We start from the raw sequence: 20,234 nt of genomic DNA, 5'->3' as shown, positions 1-20,234 counted from the left end.
GCCATATACGATGGCTTACCTCCTTTGTTGTGTACCATAAATCCAGGTCTCTATGCCAGCGAGTGCCTACTGTAGATGTTGTTTGAACACTGTAGTTTTTGAGCGGCGGTTTTGAGCACTCGTTATCAGCGACCGCCGGCGTTGTCTGCCTGCCAGGCCGCCCGATACCCCGTCCGCACGTCCCGCTCGTTCCGCCTGCCTGGCCTGCCGCATCCGCCTGACGCTTGGAACACGCGAGTTCTTCACGTGATCGCTGATTACAGTGGCTGAGGCTGTGCCCGATTTCTATTTCGGGCTTCCAGTTAAGTCATAAACGCGGGCTAATTACCCCGCCAGCAAAGATGCTCAAGCAGATGCTGGGAAAATCATTTCAAAAATGCGCGCCAAGTGCCGCTGTGACTGGCTGTCCGTCCGCCGGAATGAATCTGGCAATTCCGGCGGAGTGGAGATGGCGCAAGCGTCAGCATCAAAACAATGAGCAGGAGTCGTTGGATTGTATCTGCATCTCGCTTGCGCGCACCGTCTAATGTATCTTGCAGTGCGAAAGCCTGAGAGCAAGAGTATCTGAGAGAGCGTATCGCAGAGTATCTCAGAAAGCATCCATCCATCGGCATCCATCGGTTTTTGGGATGCTGAGCGAGAGCTTCTGCTTTGGCAGCGCGCACTTGGCCAAAATAGTTGTTGGTTCGCATGCAAAACGTTAAAATCGCATTAGCTGAAAAACATTTTTATACCAACGGCGCGTTTTTAATTTTTTCTACACTACAACAACACGAAAAATATATAAAATAAACTAGACAAAGTAGATGGCGAAAAGTAAAACCAAATACCAAAAAATAACAAACAAAAACAACAACGAGTAAAACTAAACTTTTAACGTTCAACAAATTCATTGCGCATACATAAGTATAAATAAATAAACGCGTGTATATAGAGAAATACATATAATAAATGATAATTCAATAATTTTCAAACAACAAAAGGTTCGAGCAACGTTCTGTGAAGAAAGGCAAAAAACATAAGTGCTGGTGAAAATCTGAAAAAAATGGAAAACCAGAAGTGAATGGCATTGATTTTTTTTTGTTGAAATAGTTGACAGTAACCAAAAGTTGCAAAGTTGTAGGATTCTTGTGCATTCGTGTGTATAACTGTATGAAATGCAAGGACTGTTGGGATTTTCGTTTCGTTTCCTTCTTGTTTTGTGGGATCAGCAGGCAGAAGTATAAAAAATGTAATGGCACACGGGAAAATTCATACATAATACAATACAGTAAATTGCTAACTGTGTTTCGGGCCCCTAAAAATCGTGTTCGTGTGTTTTTGTGTTCGTCGGGATTATGTGACTCCTGCGTATACATAACTACAATGTCGGTTGGCAGGGATATATATGTATATATGTGTGCATATATGTATATATCTTCATTTGTATATACCTTTAACAAAGTTGGACGCCCAGCTGGCTGCCCTGGCTGCCAACTTAGTTTCCCGCTTGACGAATGTCCTGCTGTGTGTCCTTTCGAATGTTTCGCTCGTGGATTCTGTGTTAATTTCCCCTGCAAATGCAATGCCAAGTTAAAGCTGCAGAAGCCACACGGAATTTTAAAGGGGAAATTCGTGCATTTCCTGCTTTTTGTCATCGCACAACAATCTGGCAACTTTCAATTGCCTTCATTGACAGTTAAAACGAAAGTTATCAAAAAACACGAACAACCAGCGAAGTTCTAGCATGATAATAACACCAACCACACCAGCAACAGCAACAACACAAGCAGCGTTGACAACTACAGATATAGCAACAACAACAATGGCAATTCAGAAGTCAAACACGAGACAACAACAACACAAGCACAAATTAAATAACAACGAAAAATAAAAGTAGCCAAAAACTTTGCCAAAAGACACACCCACACACACACACACGCACACACAGTTATAAGCAAAAGGGCGGGGGGTGTGGCCGTCCTTTATGGGAAACAAACTTTTAACATAGTAGCCCACATACACACACACACGAGCGTACGACCGTAATGCTTCGCACACACACACACGCTCACACTCGCACAGGATAAAAATGAAATGAGGAAAAGCAGCAAAGAGAAAAGGAATCGAAGCGAAAGATGAGGGGGAATGGCGGATAGGGGAGGGAGGGGTGGCGGATGCCAAAGGACGATTGCACACTGTGTCAATTCTGTAACAACATTCGGAATACTATAATGTAAAATGGAATGTAACGGTATCTTACAATGCCACTACAATGTACCGATAATGAGATGTTCGTGCGAGTGTGTGTGTGTCTGCTTACAGTGGTGTGCGTGCATGTTTTACAGAGGATTTCAAGGAGTTTTACCATTTCAAAGTACATTTCAAATGAGAATGGATTTCCTGTCACTGATTGCCATTTTAAGCTTTTGATCTCACTCGGCTGGTTAGCTAATTGCATTTTATTAAATTAAAAAATAGTGTACTAAACTAGAGTTATTTTCGCTCGAGACAAATCCAGTTATGGGATTAATTTAATGCAGCATTCAAGTTATTACTGTTGCTTTCTTAACGTCTGGCTCGTTTCAGTGCGTTTCGAATAGGCTTTAATCTTTCTATATGATTGCCTTTCTTATAATTATCTGTTTCTTTCCAAAGTCATAAAACATTGTTATATCTAACAATCTATCCATATTGCCTTTAATTGAAGGCTGGCTTTATGCGGAACACTCTTTTTACTCCAATTATTCCTAATCCATTGCAATGTGTTCTGGAAGTGAGTTTTTCCTCGATTACTGCTGGGAATTCCCCAGTCTGCGTCGCTGATATGCCAGTTCCGTTCCATAGTACATCATCAGCGAGCATTGTTGTTGAGTGGCAAAGGATGCGCGATGCGGGACACACGAGCGGATGAAACGAACGCACGACCAGAGCAGTGCGGCACGACTGCTTTCTCTTTGGCGCCACCGCACCCCTTCCAGCCTCCACAAACAACCCGCCACCCACCACCCATGCCACCCACTTTGCCCCCAAAAAGCACGCGCTCCAGCAGCGAGTTAACTTTGACGTTATGCTGTAAGCGTTGGGTGCTTCGTTTAAATGAGTGCTCGTTGAATGTGTGAGTAATTGGAGGGGATGCTGGGTGGATGGGGTCGAAAAGAAGGGGGGGGGGGGTGTCTTTGGGGATTGCTCGGAATGGAAGAGCAAACGACAACAAGCAAAACATTGATCTTACTGGCGAAGGTTGCCAGCAGACGCTGGCTGGCTTTTATAGTTTCCAAAGGAGTGAAATGGCGCCAGCTGAAGATTTATGCATGTATTTGTATTCTCTGTGCATGTGTGTGTGTGTGTGTGGGGGGGGGGGGGGGGGGGGGGGGGGGAATTATGAAAGCATTTTTGTGTGAGTTTGAGTAAACATGACCACTGTTTGGCTGGGGGTTGTTTCGCTTGCCGCACGGCCCACACGGCGTATGTGTGCTTTTCGGCTGTGGGATGTATCTTTCGTGTACTTGTGTATGTTTGCTTACCTTCGCTGCATTTGCTGATTTTGAGGCCGCAGCATATTGTTAATGGCCTTCTGCCCAACCCGCCGCCCGATCCTCCAACACCGCTGATGAGCCCGACGGAGGCCATCCAGCAATGGCACTCACTGCAGCGCTGACCTTCACCCATTTAACAGCATTTAGCCGTCAAACCCGACAAACCCACCGAAAGTTGAATGCCATCGCATTTGGCTGCCCACGGCAGAACAGACTTAGCTTTCCCAACAAGCTGCAGCATTGTCATTAAAAGATTCATTGTAATCTGCTCAAAACTGTACTGAAAAGCAAGTAATAGAGATATAAAGTTGTATTCACAAGGTAATCCATAATACTAAGAGCGAAATGTTCTGATTTATGCCATCGCAGTTTCTAAAGAACTTCAGCAGAATGTGTTAAAGGGAGATTTTAGTATTTCAAAAGTAATTGTGTGCCTAAGTGCATTTGCGAGCACATTTTCACAACTGAATCCGATGATATCTGTTATCCCTTGAGCGGCGCTCTTCGTGTCTCGCAATGAAAACCACACAATGCACAAATGTGGGGGATGGACAGCTCAGTTTAATTATAGAATGGAGATATGCATGCTGGGAAAATCGAATTGGCTCCCGGGAATCGTCATGACAACGACCAGATGCAAAATGGAGCCCTTGCAGGTGCAGTGCAGTACAGTTTTAGTCCGATTCGGGAATTACGGTCAAGTGGTTGCTCGTCCTGATTGATTTGCATTTATTAATCAATAACGCATCAAATTAAAGTGCCATAAAAAGCGATGGGCGGGCAAGAAATATATCGCATAAAATGTATGAGCGGGAAAATAAATAGGATTGCTATTCCAATTCTCATACATTTAACGGGCAATGGCAAATTTAATATCATCCGCGAGCGGCGAAATTGCTGTCGTTAAAATATTTTACAACATCCTACAAAGATTGAAAACGAATCAGGCGAACGAACATGCAATGCGAATGTGTGTGAGTGTGTGTGTGCTTATGGCAGTGAAACACAGTGGGCCCGTTGACCAGGAAAATAGGCAGAAAAAATGTTAAGACTTTGCCTAGAGCTTAAATGAATATTAATACCTATATTTTCAAATAAATGGGTATTTATGTTTTGGACTTGTTCGTGTAGAATACCATTCTTAATTCAAATTGCTACTCCTCCACCCCTGGAGGAAGTACGATCATTTCTATACACTGTGTAGTTCGGAATTAAAAATCTAGAATTTTGTGTTAGCCAGGTTTCGCTTAGGAGACATATAATTATGAGTTTGATTTTTAACAATGAAATTTATTAGAAATATTAGTAATATAATAATAAAATAATATATATGATATAAAATTTGCCATCGAATTGCATTCAATGCAATCCTGATTTCTTGATTAAAAATTATCAGATTTTTGTTCACAGCAGATAAAATATTGGTCTGATTGTGGAATGTCATACCTTGTTGAATTCGGTATAAAATTTGCCATCGAATTGCATTAAAGGTTTGAAATGTTGATTTTTGGCCATTTTCGCAAAAAATTATCTTACAAAAATGCGATTATGATCGCCTGGTAATTCAAACCGAAAAATCTACAATTTGCTAAAAAAATTAACATTTTCCAAGCAAAAATGTGAGATTTTTCGGTTCTAATTACCAGGCGAACAGGAATTCCAGAAGGTGACCAACGATCGCTTGGTTTTCGGTAGCAACCTGCTGCTGATTATGATCGCCTGGTAATTCAATCCGAAAAATCTACAATTTGCCAAAAAAATTATCATTTTGCAGGCAAAATTGTGAGATTTTTCGGTTTGAATTACCAGGCGAACAGGAATTCCAGAAGGTGACCAACGATCGTTTCGTTTTCGGTAGCAACCTGCTGCTGATTATGATCGCCTGGTAATTAAATCCGAAAAATCTACAATTTGGCAAAAAAAATAACATTTTGCAGGCAAAATTGAAAGATTTTTCGGTTTAAATTACCAGGCGACCAGGAATTCTAGAAGGTGACGAACGAACGTTTGGTTTTCGGTAGCAACCTGCTGCTGACTATGATCGCCTGGTAATTTAATCCGAAAAATCTACAATTTGCCATAAATATTTACATTTTGCAGGCAAAATTGAAAGATTTTTCGGTTTAAATTACCAGGCGAACAAGAATTCCAGAAGGTGACCACGATCGTTTGGTTTTCGGTAGCAACATGCTGCTGATTATGATCGCCTGGTAATTCAAACCGATAAATCTTAAATTTTTGTAGGCAAAATTGTGAGATTTTTCGGTTTGAATTACCAGGCGACCAGGAATTCCAGAAGGTGACCAACGAACGTTTGGTTTTCGGTAGCAACCTGCTGCTGATTATGATCGCCTGGTAATTTAATCCGAAAAATCTACAATTTGCCATAAAAATTTACATTTTGCAGGCAAAATTGTGAGATTTTTCGATTTAAATTACCAGGCGAACAGGAATTCCAGAAGGTGACCAACGATCGTTTGGTTTTCGGTAGCAACCTGCTGCTGATTATGATCGCCTGGTAATTTAATCCGAAAAATCTACAATTTGCCATAAATATTTATTTACATTTTGCAGGCAAAATTGTGAGATTTTTCGGCTTGAATTACCAGGCGAACAGGAATTCCAGTAGGTGACCAACGATCGTTTGGTTTTCGGTAGCAACCTGCTGCTGATTATGATCGCCTGGTAATTCAATCCGAAAAATCTACAATTTGCCAAAAAAATTATCATTTTGCAGGCAAAATTGTGAGATTTTTCGGTTTGAATTACCAGGCGAACAGGAATTCCAGAAGGTGACCAACGATCGTTTCGTTTTCGGTAGCAACCTGCTGCTGATTATGATCGCCTGGTAATTAAATCCGAAAAATCTACAATTTGCCATAAAAATTTACATTTTGCAGGCAAAATTGTGAGATTTTTCGATTTAAATTACCAGGCGAACAGGAATTCCAGAAGGTGACCAACGATCGTTTGGTTTTCGGTAGCAACCTGCTGCTGATTATGATCGCCTGGTAATTTAATCCGAAAAATCTACAATTTGCCATAAATATTTATTTACATTTTGCAGGCAAAATTGTGAGATTTTTCGGCTTGAATTACCAGGCGAACAGGAATTCCAGTAGGTGACCAACGATCGTTTGGTTTTCGGTAGCAACCTGCTGCTGATTATGATCGCCTGGTAATTCAATCCGAAAAATCTACAATTTGCCATAAAAATTTACATTTTGCAGGCAAAATTGTGAGATTTTTCGATTTAAATTACCAGGCGAACAGGAATTCCAGAAGGTGGCCAACAATCGTTTGGTTTTCGGTTGCAACCTGATGCTGATTATGACCAAACACACATATGTATGTCCATACATACATACATACATACATACATAGTTACATACATACATAGTTACATACATACATACATACATACATACATGCATACATACATACATACATACATACATACATACGTACACATACATACATACATACATACATGCCCACAAAATGTAAATATTTATGGTAAATTGTAGATTTTTCGAATTGAATTACCAGGCAATCATAATCAGCAGCAGGTTGCTACCGAAAACCAAACGGTCGTTGGTCACCTTCTGGAATTCCTGTTCGCCTGGTAATTTAAATCGAAAAATCTCACAATTTTGCCTGCAAAATGTAAATTTTTATGGCAAATTGTAGATTTTTCGGATTTAATTACCAGGCGATCATAATCAGCAGCAGGTTGCTACCGAAAACGAAACGATCGTTGGTCACCTTCTGGAATTCCTGTTCGCCTGGTAATTCAAACCGAAAAATCTCACAATTTTGCCTGCAAAATGATAATTTTTTTTGGCAAATTGTAGATTTTTCGGATTGAATTACCAGGCGATCATAATCAGCAGCAGGTTGCTACCGAAAACCAAGCGATCGTTGGTCACCTTCTGGAATTCCTGTTCGCCTGGTAATTAGAACCGAAAAATCTCGCATTTTTGCTAGGAAAATGTTAATTTTTTTTAGAAAATTGTAGATTTTTCGGTTTGAATTACCAGGCGATCATAATCGCATTTTTGTAAGATAATTTTTTGCGAAAATGGCCAAAAATCAACATTTCAAACCTTTAATGCAATTCGATGGCAAATTTTATACCGAATTCAACAAGGTATGACATTCCACAATCAGACCAATATTTTATCTGCTGTGAACAAAACACTGATCATTTTTAATCCAGAAATCAGGAGTAAAAATGCTGGGTGGGTATGTGGGTGGTTTTAGGGGGCGTTCCGCTTTTTGGGGCAGTCCTCGTATTATAGATGTTATTGCCTCAAAGTAAAACATGAAAATTTAAATATTGGCAGAGTCATACGAAAATTGCACGTTGTTTATTTACATTGTTCGGCGCTGTAAAAGCCAAATGGGAAAAGCGCAGCCAAAGGTATATCTTCTATATCTGTATATATATACGTTTATATACGTTTATATATATATGTATATTTATATCGTGCATATCGCGTGTGTAATTGGAGGCCATCAATTGAGAGATTGAAAGTGCCTGTCGCTTGCGAGAATTGTGATTCTTGAAATGTATGAAGAATTTGTGTGTTTACATTACGGAAAATTCACTGCCTTATTTTTGCCTCTAATCTCGAATAAACAAACGCGGAATGAGGAAGTGAAGCCAAAAAATTCTTCCGACTGCTGCCAAAATTTATTCAATAGATCCTTTAAGTCTCTGTAAGCCGGGCCAACAAAACTTTTCCACCTGGTTCAGTTTCATTGGAATTTAAAGCAATTAAAAAGTCACACTCAAAATACCCGCCCATACACAGAAAAGTTGAACTTAATGTGGCAAACAAAGTGAATAACAATTTTAGACACCGCCTACTGGAAAAGGACTTTTCCCATTTTCCTTCGCTGACAGACAGCTGTTACATGGAAATGAGTCTGAATTTCATTTAAGCCATTGAAATGCCGCTGTTTACTCAGCTTTACTTTTTTTATTTTCTTAGCTTGCTTTGCAAGTTATTGAACCCGTAAAAGTTTTTAATTAAAATTCAAATTAGACAAATTAAATTGCCTGCTAGGTGCCACCGATTGCCGCTCGAAATGGAAGATGTATTTTTATGAGGAGATGTCCTGGGAACGTGCGTTAAATTTTAATTGATTTTTCCCAGCGAATTGTGGGTGCCTCTGCGTGTTTCCCTGTGTGTGTGTCTGTGTCTGTGTCTGTGTGTGTATCTGTGTACCTGCTTACGCGCAAAGTAAACGAAGCGAGATGTGAAAACAGAGATGTGGAGTACAGAACAACAGACACAGATACACGGACGCAGCAGCACACATACACATGCAAACCAATGCGAAATGGCAGACATTCTGGCGTGCGAATAAACGCACACACTCTCCCCTGCTCACACATACACCAACACACACTCACACACACACTAGCGAATAGGACTCGGCATTCGTATTCGTATTCGTATTCCGATTTGCACTCGCACTCGGTTCTCTGAATGAGAAGCTGGATGTGGATGTGTGCGGTGGGTGGTGCGGGTGGTTCGAGGGGCGTTCGTTGAAAGGACAATTCAAGGAGGCAAACGAAAAACATTTTGCCTGTTCTGTTCTGGCTGCTGTTGGTGTTGTTGTTGCTACTGTTGTTGGTAGGCTGTTTATTGCCCAGCCTTGTGCTTGTTGTTGTTATCCTGCTGATGCTGTGTATCTATATAGAATTTATCGATTTATTTTGACTTCTCTTTATGTGCTCCGCCTTCCCTAATACATACAAACAGAGGCGCAGCAAAGGGATTTGCCTTTATTTACCATTTTAATCCGAAAAATCGTTGCTACACATATAAACACTTAAACTAAAAACTTCAAATATAATTTTTTAAGCTTAAACGCTTTCCATTCACCTAAGACTATATTTGGTGTAGGTCCTTGAAGCATTACACGATAATCCTATTGATGCTTAAAAGTAGGCAACACTTTTTTGACAGCACATTCTTTTTATATAACAGAATGAAACATCAGTTGCTCCTATCAATTTCAAATGTGGTAGCCTTACAGTTAAGGCACTTTTAGTATAATATATTTTGTAAAATCTGAAAGCATTTGTATAATTGCTTAAAGCAACCCTGGAGGGTTGACATCCCTCTGGAAAATCCCCTGCCGACGCCGCTGTTAAACGTATTATTTAATACGCTTTCGGAGCGATAAGGCTGCAAAACTCGGTTAGCAGGGAGCCCACTTTAGGGCGCTTCTGGGCGGTTGAGCGGTTGGGTTTTCGTTCAGCCTTCAGCGTTCAGCGTTCAGTCCGCCCCCTCTCCCTTCCTGCTTCCCTTTTTTGGTTGCTGTTTTTCGCTTTACTTTTTGCGCTTAATGCGCCAATTCTGACAACAGTCGAGCGGTAAGGGGTGGGGATGTTGTGGATCCTTAGATGGAAGGCAAGTCGGCAACGACCCAAAGTCAAATTGAGTAAAACGCATTGAAAACTTAAGTAATTTCCCAGGAACGGCCCACAGTTCTTAAAAGCTTTTTTTTCCTAGCTTTGTTCTAAGCGAGAAGCCCGAAGCCCGAAGCAAGCGTTTCTGCCTCCTTTTTTTATTACTATTTTCTGTTTCGCTTCTTCGGTCTTGTTATTGCAGATGGCCAAAGTTGTTGGCCAAGTATTAAAATGTGTTTTATATTGTAATAACGAAGAATGCACTGAAGTCGAAACTCCGCAATGTGCGAGGAGGGGAAAAAAACAAATTCATAAACTGTTTAATGAAGCGTAGCAATTACATAAAGCCAAATTTGGAGTGAACAAGTGCAGCACAGAAATGCCGAAATCCCAAAATAAAGCCAATTAGATTTAGAGCGACTGTAATGGCCAAAGAAGAAATTCTAGATACACCACAAATATCCATTAAGCGTGACTAATTTCAGTTTTACTTCCACAGTAAGATGCTTAGATGTAATCGCAAAAAAAGTGTGTCAAGCCGTCCTCTTTACAAAGAATCAACCCTAAACTAAAGTAAACTACGACTTTTTAAAGTTATAAACCTTGAAAAGGACTAACAAATCGCTGGTAGAATAGCTGAACAAGGCGTGACTTGTGTGTGAGTGTACATAACGAAGGAAAGTACGAGTATGTGAGACCTGGGCGCAAGAATGGCCGCCCACTTGCCTCTGGCCCACCTTTTGTGACCGTGCGTGTGAAATAAAAGAGAAAAGTTAAAAGTAAAAAGTAAAAAAAATACGGAAACGTAAAAAGAAAACGAACGCAACTACTACAATCAGCGGCAATGGAATAGCGATTCAATGTCACAGTCAGTGAGCAGCATCTATGTGCACAGCATCAGATACAGATACCCTTATACATATACCCACTCTCACACGCACACCCACACATGTGTGAACCGCTCACGTATGTAGAGAAAAGCCATAGCCGCAGATTAGCGAGCCAGTTTTGAGGGGCCGACATCGAAGAAAGGCGAAGACGACGACGACGACGACGACGACGACGACAATCAACATTCATCATACGCACCGTGGGACGCGGCGCAAAACGCAAATGCAGCCCCTGATCGATCGGTAAGCCAAAAAGCTGCTAAAAACCAATTCCCCAGTGGAACTCTACTCTTTCGTGCCCCTCTCTTACTTCCTATTTACACCTTGCTCAAGTTTGATTTGGAATTTATATTGATTTGATTGGTGTTTCCGTTTCTTTGAGTACTAACCAAATGACTAACAAAACCGTATATACTCGTACAATTATAAGAAATAATCAATAATGCAAAATTGTTTATAATTTCAAATTTCTATTTAAATCTCAATGGTTACAAGTAGTTCGCACAGACTTGCTCTGTTATTCAGCATTTTTCATAGAAAGCCTGTGGGTGTTCTAATATAAAAGTTATCAATACAAAACGTCACGTTGGCTGAACTATTTAGTGCTTTAGGCAGAGATCTCTTGAAGCAATGATTACATTTCGGGGATTAAAATTAATAAATTAATCAGTTCGACAAGCCCTACACTGCGCCCAATATTGTGCTACATAACGATCGTTATACTCGCAGTAATGATGATGATGACTTCCCTTCCGTGATAAATGTTCCAATTTATTTATGGCTGGCATTAACAAGCATCTAAAATATGTGCTGACACAACACACAAAAACACACGCACACGCACACCCACACAAAAGCGGTATTGGCACCGAGTTTTGCGACAAAATTCACGCGGCGGAAACGTGCTGCCGACAAAGCAAAACGCGGTGTACTCTGCACCCACAACAAAAACAGTAAAGTACATAATAATAATAATAGCAATACTAACAAAAACATAAGCATCACCATCACCATCGACAGCGAAACCATTCACAGCATCAAAAACAACAGCGACCACTTTTTGGTGTCCAAAGTTCAATGACGTTGGCATCGTCATGCAAGCAATTTGTGTTTCCACCTAATGGAAATTTTTGTACTTCTCATGCGGCTTCAATTTCAGCGGAAATTCGTGGAAACCCCATTTTCATCGAATTTGTTTTCAATAAGCAGTCCGAAAATTAACTTTGTCAGAAAAAGTTCGAGTTCATTAATGCAGGGTCTGGGAATATACATATCTTTAAATAATTCACCAAAGAATTAAACCTTTCATACCAACCAAAATTAAACCATGTAATTAGACAATTTGAAAGAACACGTAGAAGTATTGCATGTAAAAGGAATAAAAATCATTTTCAGTACCATATTTAGTATGCACTTAAGTGACAAGTACTTATTATTTATATTAACAGAGCAGCTACACTGTCGTTTTTGCGGAAATACCTATTCTTATTAGCAATAGAAGTACCTCCATTTCAATACCCTTGTAATTATTTAGGTTTCTACTTGAAGTACAAATAGATTTTAAGTTGCTTACATTATTTTGGAATTCTTTAGGTTTATTGACGTCCGTCGTTGTAAACTTAATTAGTTGTAAAGAAATATTTTGTATAATTTTAATATCCCGTTTCGGTTAATTTTAGCTAACTTATTATTGTAATGCGTTGTGTTTTAGCAGCATTTCCGCGTTCCGTCTGGTGACGGCGATTCCCTTCAGTGACCAGTGGCCGCCAGTCAAATTTATGACTAAAGCGAAATAATAGACAATTGACGTCACCGTGGAATAGGTATAGGAATTTCTTTTTTATTTATTATACTTCTATTTGCTTTTACGCGAATGACTCTTATTTAATATACATACGAGTATGTGGCGTATGCGGTAATACTTGCCTCATTGCGTCAAGGGAAAATGGAATACAAAAAAAAAAGGGGAAAGAAAGTGAACGGAACGATCCCCGCAGATGACTTATGGAGGACGCGGTGTTGATCTATTGCTGATAAAGTGAAAGTCAAGTTATGCTAGAAATGTAATTATTCATGTCGCCTGCGAGACACACAAAAGCGGAACAAACAAACAAACAAATAAACAAAGAATCCGGCTTGAATTTTTGTCGCAGAACATGCTAAATGTGCTTAGTCGCATGTGGAATGTCAATGGGCAGCAGCGCCTTTTTGGAAAATCTATAGTATTTTGGTTCGGCTCTGTAGTATTTCGCCTTTGCGTCTGGCATCTCGACATTTGATGGTCGTCGCGTCATTTATCTGTCAGCATTTGCCTCTGCATGATGAACTATTAATTTCTAGTTGCCTAGCCAGGAATTTATTTTCGTCAACTGCGGCACGTGTGCCTCAAACATCAACTCGGATTCGGATTCGGATTCGTTTTGGGATTCGGATACGGATGCGAGTGCGACTGCGAGTGCGAGTGCTTGTGCCTGGGCGGGTTCATAAAAAATAATTTGAATAAATTCCCAGTAAGAGGAGAGTGACAAATCCCTTCAGTTTGCAGCCGTAAAATATGTGTGAATATAAAACACGAAATTTGTGGAATATTTATCAGGCATTTGAATAGAGGCAGCAGCACAACCATTTAGATACCAAACGTTGATTTCGTCTCTATGCTCTGAATGGCCGAGCACATCTGTAATCCGATTTGCAGCACAGCAAATTTATGCCTCGCATTTGAATGCGACCACAAATTCATTAATTATAATCCGATGCAAAATGCATACCTATTCTGTGTGCAAGGGCCTTGAATATTCAGTTGTGGCATAATATCGCATAGCTCAAACTGATTGAATTCGCTGCCTAAATTGCGATTAAATTGCACTCGATTTCGTTGCGAAATTCGCAGTATGCTGTTTCTTCGTTTGCTATTTATGCAGTGCTTTAAGGGCTAAATGGGCTACAACATTGTCTTGGGCATAATTGGAAGGCGTCTGGCGGAAAAAGATACAGATACAGGCAGACACATCAAATCCGACAGGGACACAGGCAGCGGCTGCTTTTGTGTCGCCTTCCTACTGACAACGACAGGTGGTCGTTGGCCCAATACGCATTCAGACATTCAGACAATCATACATTCATAAATATCGCCGCGATAGAGCGCTGCAGTACCAGAAGTGGCGGCTGCCTACACGGCGTATGCGTGTTGCGCGCCGAAAGGCAAAAGGATGAGAGATGAGATGATCGCACAGGTTTCGCCGCATAATCTGGCTCTCGTATGGGAGCGAGAGGTATGTCCATTAGCTGATTTAATGAAATCGTAAATCAAATGAGCGGACGCTAAAAATACATCTGCCGCGTATTTTATGTTTTTTGAAGTGGAACCTATGTACAACAGCAACAAACCGCAGCAGAATCGCTCGCAGGCAGCCGCTGAACAATAGATGAAACGTGGACGATTGTGCCAAAGTACGTATATGTCCCTGTCTTTTGGGGAAATGCATGGGTGCACAGCGACAAACAGATGCCCCATTACCTAATGCCACTTCCAAGGAGACAAATTCCAAGCAGAACAGGTGCGAGCATGGCATCTTGGATTTTGCAGCAAGTGCGAGTCCAAGGAACATGAATAAACTATCTATCTACAGATCAGTCCTTTCAAAACTTCACCTTTTAGTCAGTTGTTAATGTCAATGTTCTTTACCTTGAGGTAGAAGCTCTAAGGTTTCCAAAACTGTGAGCCTATTTTGGAATCTGCTGATTTTCCTTACAAATTCCACTTAAAGGAATTTATTGCTCAAATTCCCAATGGCAGACTGCAATTATTCCCTCAGTGCACTTATGGTATGCTCATGTTTTGGTATCCTCTAATGATGAGCACATGTAATGCTTCGTATTGCAAAACTTGGCGTTTTATTTCGACATTTCTCGCCGTGAATAATGCATGCGATTCCTTGGTCGCCTTTCGCGTTGGTCTGCTTGGGCTGGGTTTTGGTTGTAGTTTTAGTATTTGGCTTTTGCTTTTTACATTTGTTGCTTTTTTTCTGTTTCTTTTCTGCCAAAAGTGCAGCATTGTCGCCGCCGTCTTGGCCGTCTTGGCCGTCCGTCTCTCAATAGGCGTGTCCAAGATGCTGTGGCCAAGATTTCGCTTGGCTGGCCGGCGTCACAGTTTTCGCGTCTGCGTCTGCACTTTCCCATGGATGTGAATGTGGATGGGGATGGAGATGGGGATGTGGATGGGACTGCCAATGGGTGTGCGCATCTTTATTTAATTAACATATTTTATTTGCCCAACATGCACACACTTGTCCACGGAGACGTTGTGATTTATGCCTGGCGTTCTGTGCGCTTTATGTTGCCTTTCAGTCACCGTCGAGATCATGGCGATTGTCATCTTTAAGTAGCTTTGTCCCACAGCCACATCCTCTATGCCCCTACAGCCCCCAGATTAATCGCCAGCATTAGTCAGCTTTTGGTGCCTTCGGATGTAGATATCTGTATCCATATCTGTATCTGTGTATCCCATTGTTGGCACTGGCCGTGTGACTAATTTGATTACACTCACCAACTCACAAGGAATTTGAATATTTCGCGATTCTGACTTTATTTTGAGGCATTTTGTTGTACTGTCCGCCCCAAAACCGTCGACTTTCTGCATTAAATTAATGCTCACTTACTGTGCCAGCCATCTAATGTTATTTATATAGCAAATCAAATACGGCCACTGTCTGTGTGCATCTCTCGGATACTATCGCCAGTATCCGTGAAAATTCCTCAAATGATATGTCATCAAAATGTGATTAATTTAATGCCTACCCAACTCACATGCAGTATGTGTGAGGACTTCTAATATTAGTAGTGTCAACGAATATTTTCCTTCGTTGAAGATCGAAAATAGGAAACCAGAGGCATCTCAAGGGCTTTGTGCTTATGAAATTCTACTTTAAAACGAATGTGGTATACAAGCGGATATAGTCTAGTTGCCTAGACTACTGAAAGCTAACAAAACTGCAATCCATCAAACTTGTTTCTACAATAAACTAACACAATGCACTAGAATGTTTCTTAATAAAGGGATGTAGCACTAAAAAGTTGTGTTAAATTTGGTTTATCAAGAGCTCAATTTAAACAAAATATGCCCTGAGATGTGAAGAGAGAAGTTGGGGAACCTACAAGTTTTTATTCCGCACCATTAAACCAAGGAGAAATAATGGAAGACTCCACACACTCTGTGCTCACTATTAACCCAATTCAAAGGGGAAAATAAAAGAAAATGCAACTCTCAAAAGCCATTTAAGCATAATGTGCAATAAAATTATAAATAAACGCCACTCCAAGGGGAATGTGGGCGAATGTTTATGGGTGGCGCGTTCTCATTAGGCAAAGTGTTCGATAATTAAATAGAAATGTAAATCAAGGCATCGAATTCTGCCCACCCCCCTCGCTTCCTGACCCCGTGCACGTGTGGCAATTAGCGCGCAGCTGTTTAATTGGCACTAAATTTGAAAAAAAAAGAAAATCACCGAGTTTTGGGGAAAATGGGAGGGAATTGTCCACCGAGGCTGCTTATTAAGCGGCAAATCAAACAGCCAGAAATGAGCTTATACGCAAACAAAACAGCAACATTAAAGTATGTATACATTGGCTAATATACCATTGGATGATATACCTATAGACACCCATATACCCGTATATATGGATGTTGATGCGGATGCGCGATAACAGCGAAAATAAGTGTGCTCGAGTCCCTGCCACCCACTGAAATCTGTTTATTTTCGGTGGGCGCGAATGATTTTAATTGGATTTTGATATGATATATCCACCACGCTCCATCCGCATTATCCAATAATACACAGTCTCCACTCACCTTGGCACAGGCCTGCCGCTTTCGATCTGTCTTTGGCATTTTACACACGATTATTTTTAGGCTCTGGCCTAACATTGAAAACGCAAATGCTTATATGTTTGCCGTCTAATTTTGCGCATAGTTATTAATATTATTTTTATGAGCATTTCTTGTTTGGATGATGCGGCCGGCTGCTGTGTTGACATGGCCAGCGGGGCGTTTGCGTTATATCTATGTTTGCCGCTTCTTGTTATCGGTAATCGGAGTGTGAACATACGCGGAATAAACAAGTTTATTGAATTTGAAATTGAGGCAAGCACATAAACACTATAAAACTATACAAATTCGCGATCAAAATATTAGAAAATTATAGAGGGCTTTCCATGGAATTCGGGGGCCAACGTGTTGTTGATTTTTCCTCTGAACCCTGTTTATTGTGGTCTTTTTTATCGCCTTTTGTGCCGGCGGTTGGTGTTGGTGTCGTTCTTGTTCTTGTTGTTGTTGTTGTTGTACCGCGCCACGGTCTTCTTCATTAGCGTGTTGTTTTAGTGGGCGCCCTGCCAACGATTTTCCGAAACAAATCGACGTCGCGCTCGACAACATTCCGCACGCTTACGATACACGCAGTGCAGCGCCAGAGCGACCCACTGTGCCAGTAGCACAGTACCACTGTGCAGAGGCAATGTGCATGCATACTTTTAATTAAAATCAACAAGACGCAGATACTCGCGCATATACTTGGCCATTGCATGGGCCGCACACTAAGCAAAATATTAACATATTAAATTGAGGCATTAAGGTACTAATATATACAATACGTATCAGTTGATGTTGTTCCGCCAAAGCCTTGCATTCTTCAACTAACGCCATACTGTTGCATACTTAAGGCGTGGCATGCATAATGAGGCACCATTTTGGCTCAGTGCAGCGGCTGTCGAAGTTGCTTAGGAAGTGCAATGCGAGCTGCCTGCAAATATCCAAAAGCCAGGCCAAATCCAAATGCAGTTGCAGGCGCAAGAGGCATCCGATGCATTTGGCATCCCCTGCCTGTTGCGTTTTGAGTACAATCCCGGCACCCCAAGCGTCCTGCTCTGCCCCCCGTCATGTCGCGCACTGTACGGAGCCAAAGCGATGCAATGTGCGTCTGATGCCCAACAACATGTGTAAGAGCGTGTGGCGCCCCCACCCCACTCCGCTGTCCCCTTCGATTTTGGGCACCTACGAGCCGAAAAGTTCCCTTGGCCAACTGCGCCTTTGGACGTCGCTCGTGTGTCTCTGCCTCTGTCTCTGTCTGCTTTCGTCTGTTTCGTTTTCTGATTTCGCAATCGTTTTCGGAATGCTCTACTTAGTGCCTCGAATGAGTGGGTTTCGTCACTCACTTGGAATCCGAACTGGAACCTTGCCCTTTCAGGTTATTTCGGCTCTTAAATATCATTAAGCTATAGACATTAGCTGTATTTAATGGGCAGCATGCGTAAGATGTGTATCTATTTATCTTTGAGCAGGGGTAGCATCTTAAGGGCAACATAGCTTAGCCATAATTGCTATTCACGCAGGGTATTCGTGTGATGTACAATGCCCAATAAAGATTTGTCATCTTTGCCAATCTTTTTGCACAGCTTTTTGTGGCATTTGTGGCGCATGTTTTGCCAAGCGTTGCCGAAACGGGTGGGACGCAAGCCAAACATGAATTAAATTAAAAATAAAACTATAGAAGATTGTAATTAAATAACTAAAAACGAAAATAAGCATGCACGCTGACAGACAAAGACTATTGTGTACCAAAATAAAATTTCATGAGACGGCAGCAAGAAACTGACAACGACAACTACAACTACAACTACAATGACATCGGTATCGGCATCGGTGAAAATGAAAAACGAAAAATGGAGGAAAAGCGTACTGCGGTATCGATAGATGAAAATTCGCCAGAAATGCAAAAGAAGCGAGTGCATAGAATAATTGAAATTTTCAATGCTGCAACTCGGGGATGGACATATTCCGCCTTAAGGCGTTATTCGAGGAAAATGTTCAAGTAATGTAACATAAAACTTGGCGACATAAAAGCTTTATTGAAACATATATTTAAGCACTTTCTTAACAAAAAGAAAGTAACATATAAATGCCCATGATATATATAAGTGAGGAAAAAATCACAAAAAATTCTCATCCTAAACATATTTTCAATGCCATGTTTTGTTTGCTAATCCTGCCGACAAGGTAATCCCTCTTGACCGATTAGCAAATGGCTCAGTCAATCAGTAAGTCAGTCAGTCAGTCAATCATTCCATCGCTCAGTCAACAATTAAGACTAACCGCCATTTTCGCTCACCGACCCCCCGAAAATTCCCAATTTCATTCACGAGAAGTTTTTTACCAACCGATGTCGATTTATCTCATACTTTTGATTGTGTTTTGCATCGTATATGTTGTATGTACATCCATGTGCGATTTCCCCGATGCGAGTGTGCCAATGTGTCGCCTTATTTTGAGTATGTTTTTGCATGTGTTCGATTTTTTGATTTCACTTCGTTTTATGCGCACATTTTTATGCATAAATTTTGACATTTGTTTGCTCTTTGGTTCCTCTTCACGTTTTTATGTCACCCCGCAAAAATGAAAAGAAAACCAACAAAAAAAAATTAAATGAAACGAAACGAAAGAAAATAAGAGACGCCAGCTACGAATTCGAATATGTTCAATCATACCAAACTTTTTTCAGATTTTTGATTTTGTATCCCCATCATCACCACCACCACTACCACCACAACTACAACAACAACAACTACAACCAGTACAAGCACCAACAACAACATCAACAACAACAAGAACCTCATCGACGGCGTCAATTGCGACGATGGCTGCCATAAATACGGTAAGTACGCGACATCATCAACCAAATAATAGCACAAAAATAGTACCAAAATAATAGTACAATAAAATAAAGGCAAAGGAAATGCCAGGGAAAGGCAGTCAAAGCCAACAGAAATAACAATTATGGAGCATACAAAAAATAGCCACAATTGTGGGCAATCAATCATGTAGGAATACATTTTTTACGGCACATGCCGATATATTTATCAACATTTACATCCAAGCAATTTGTATCTGACATATCCAAGCAATGTTTCATTTCTGAATCACTGACTAACGCTAACTACTTTAAGGATAACTTGGCCAAGTTATAATGCTGCGATTACTAAGACTGCAAAAGTCAATTACAAGGCGACCTACTTGGTAATAAATAATTGCCTGCTGTCACTTGTCTTATTTATGGAACTAAAAAGCATTCAGAATACCATAATTTGATAAGGCAGAAAAGTACAAATATCAAAGCATAAATCAGTGAGCTTGCAACTTTCATAGAACTTTCAATATGTCTTATAATTCTGTGTGGCCAAACCCGGGTAAATTATTCATAAATTTCCATAATTGTCACACTTGCGTAGACAATAATGTCAGCGACATAAAGCGTTTAAAATGCCATTTTTAAAATGATTAAACTTGTGATATTGCGCATACGGCATGTTGTACGCCAGCTGATACCCGTGTCGTCGAAGGCCTAATCATAA

The 20,234-nt window shown here is 40.7% G+C and overlaps 1 long non-coding RNA gene across 2 annotated transcripts; it reads left to right on the top strand.

Moving 5' to 3' along the window:
• The first annotated feature begins 564 nt into the window (after nucleotides 1-564).
• Nucleotides 565-19,424, top strand: LOC113564251. 2 transcript variants are annotated; one of them, XR_003407856.1, is made up of 3 exons: nucleotides 565-906; nucleotides 10,445-11,078; nucleotides 19,385-19,424. It is a non-coding gene; the product is annotated as an uncharacterized LOC113564251 (long non-coding RNA). The 2 variants fall into 2 exon arrangements; XR_003407855.1 differs by having other exon boundaries at nucleotides 565-983.
• Nucleotides 19,425-20,234: the final 810 nt, after the last annotated feature.

Source organism: Drosophila erecta, unplaced genomic scaffold (assembly GCF_003286155.1).
Source record: "Drosophila erecta strain 14021-0224.00,06,07 unplaced genomic scaffold, DereRS2 tig00000000-arrow-pilon, whole genome shotgun sequence".
NCBI lineage: Eukaryota > Metazoa > Arthropoda > Insecta > Diptera > Drosophilidae > Drosophila > Drosophila erecta.
The sequence above is the reverse complement of the archived record's forward strand: the minus strand, read 5'-3'. Positions and strand labels throughout refer to the sequence as shown.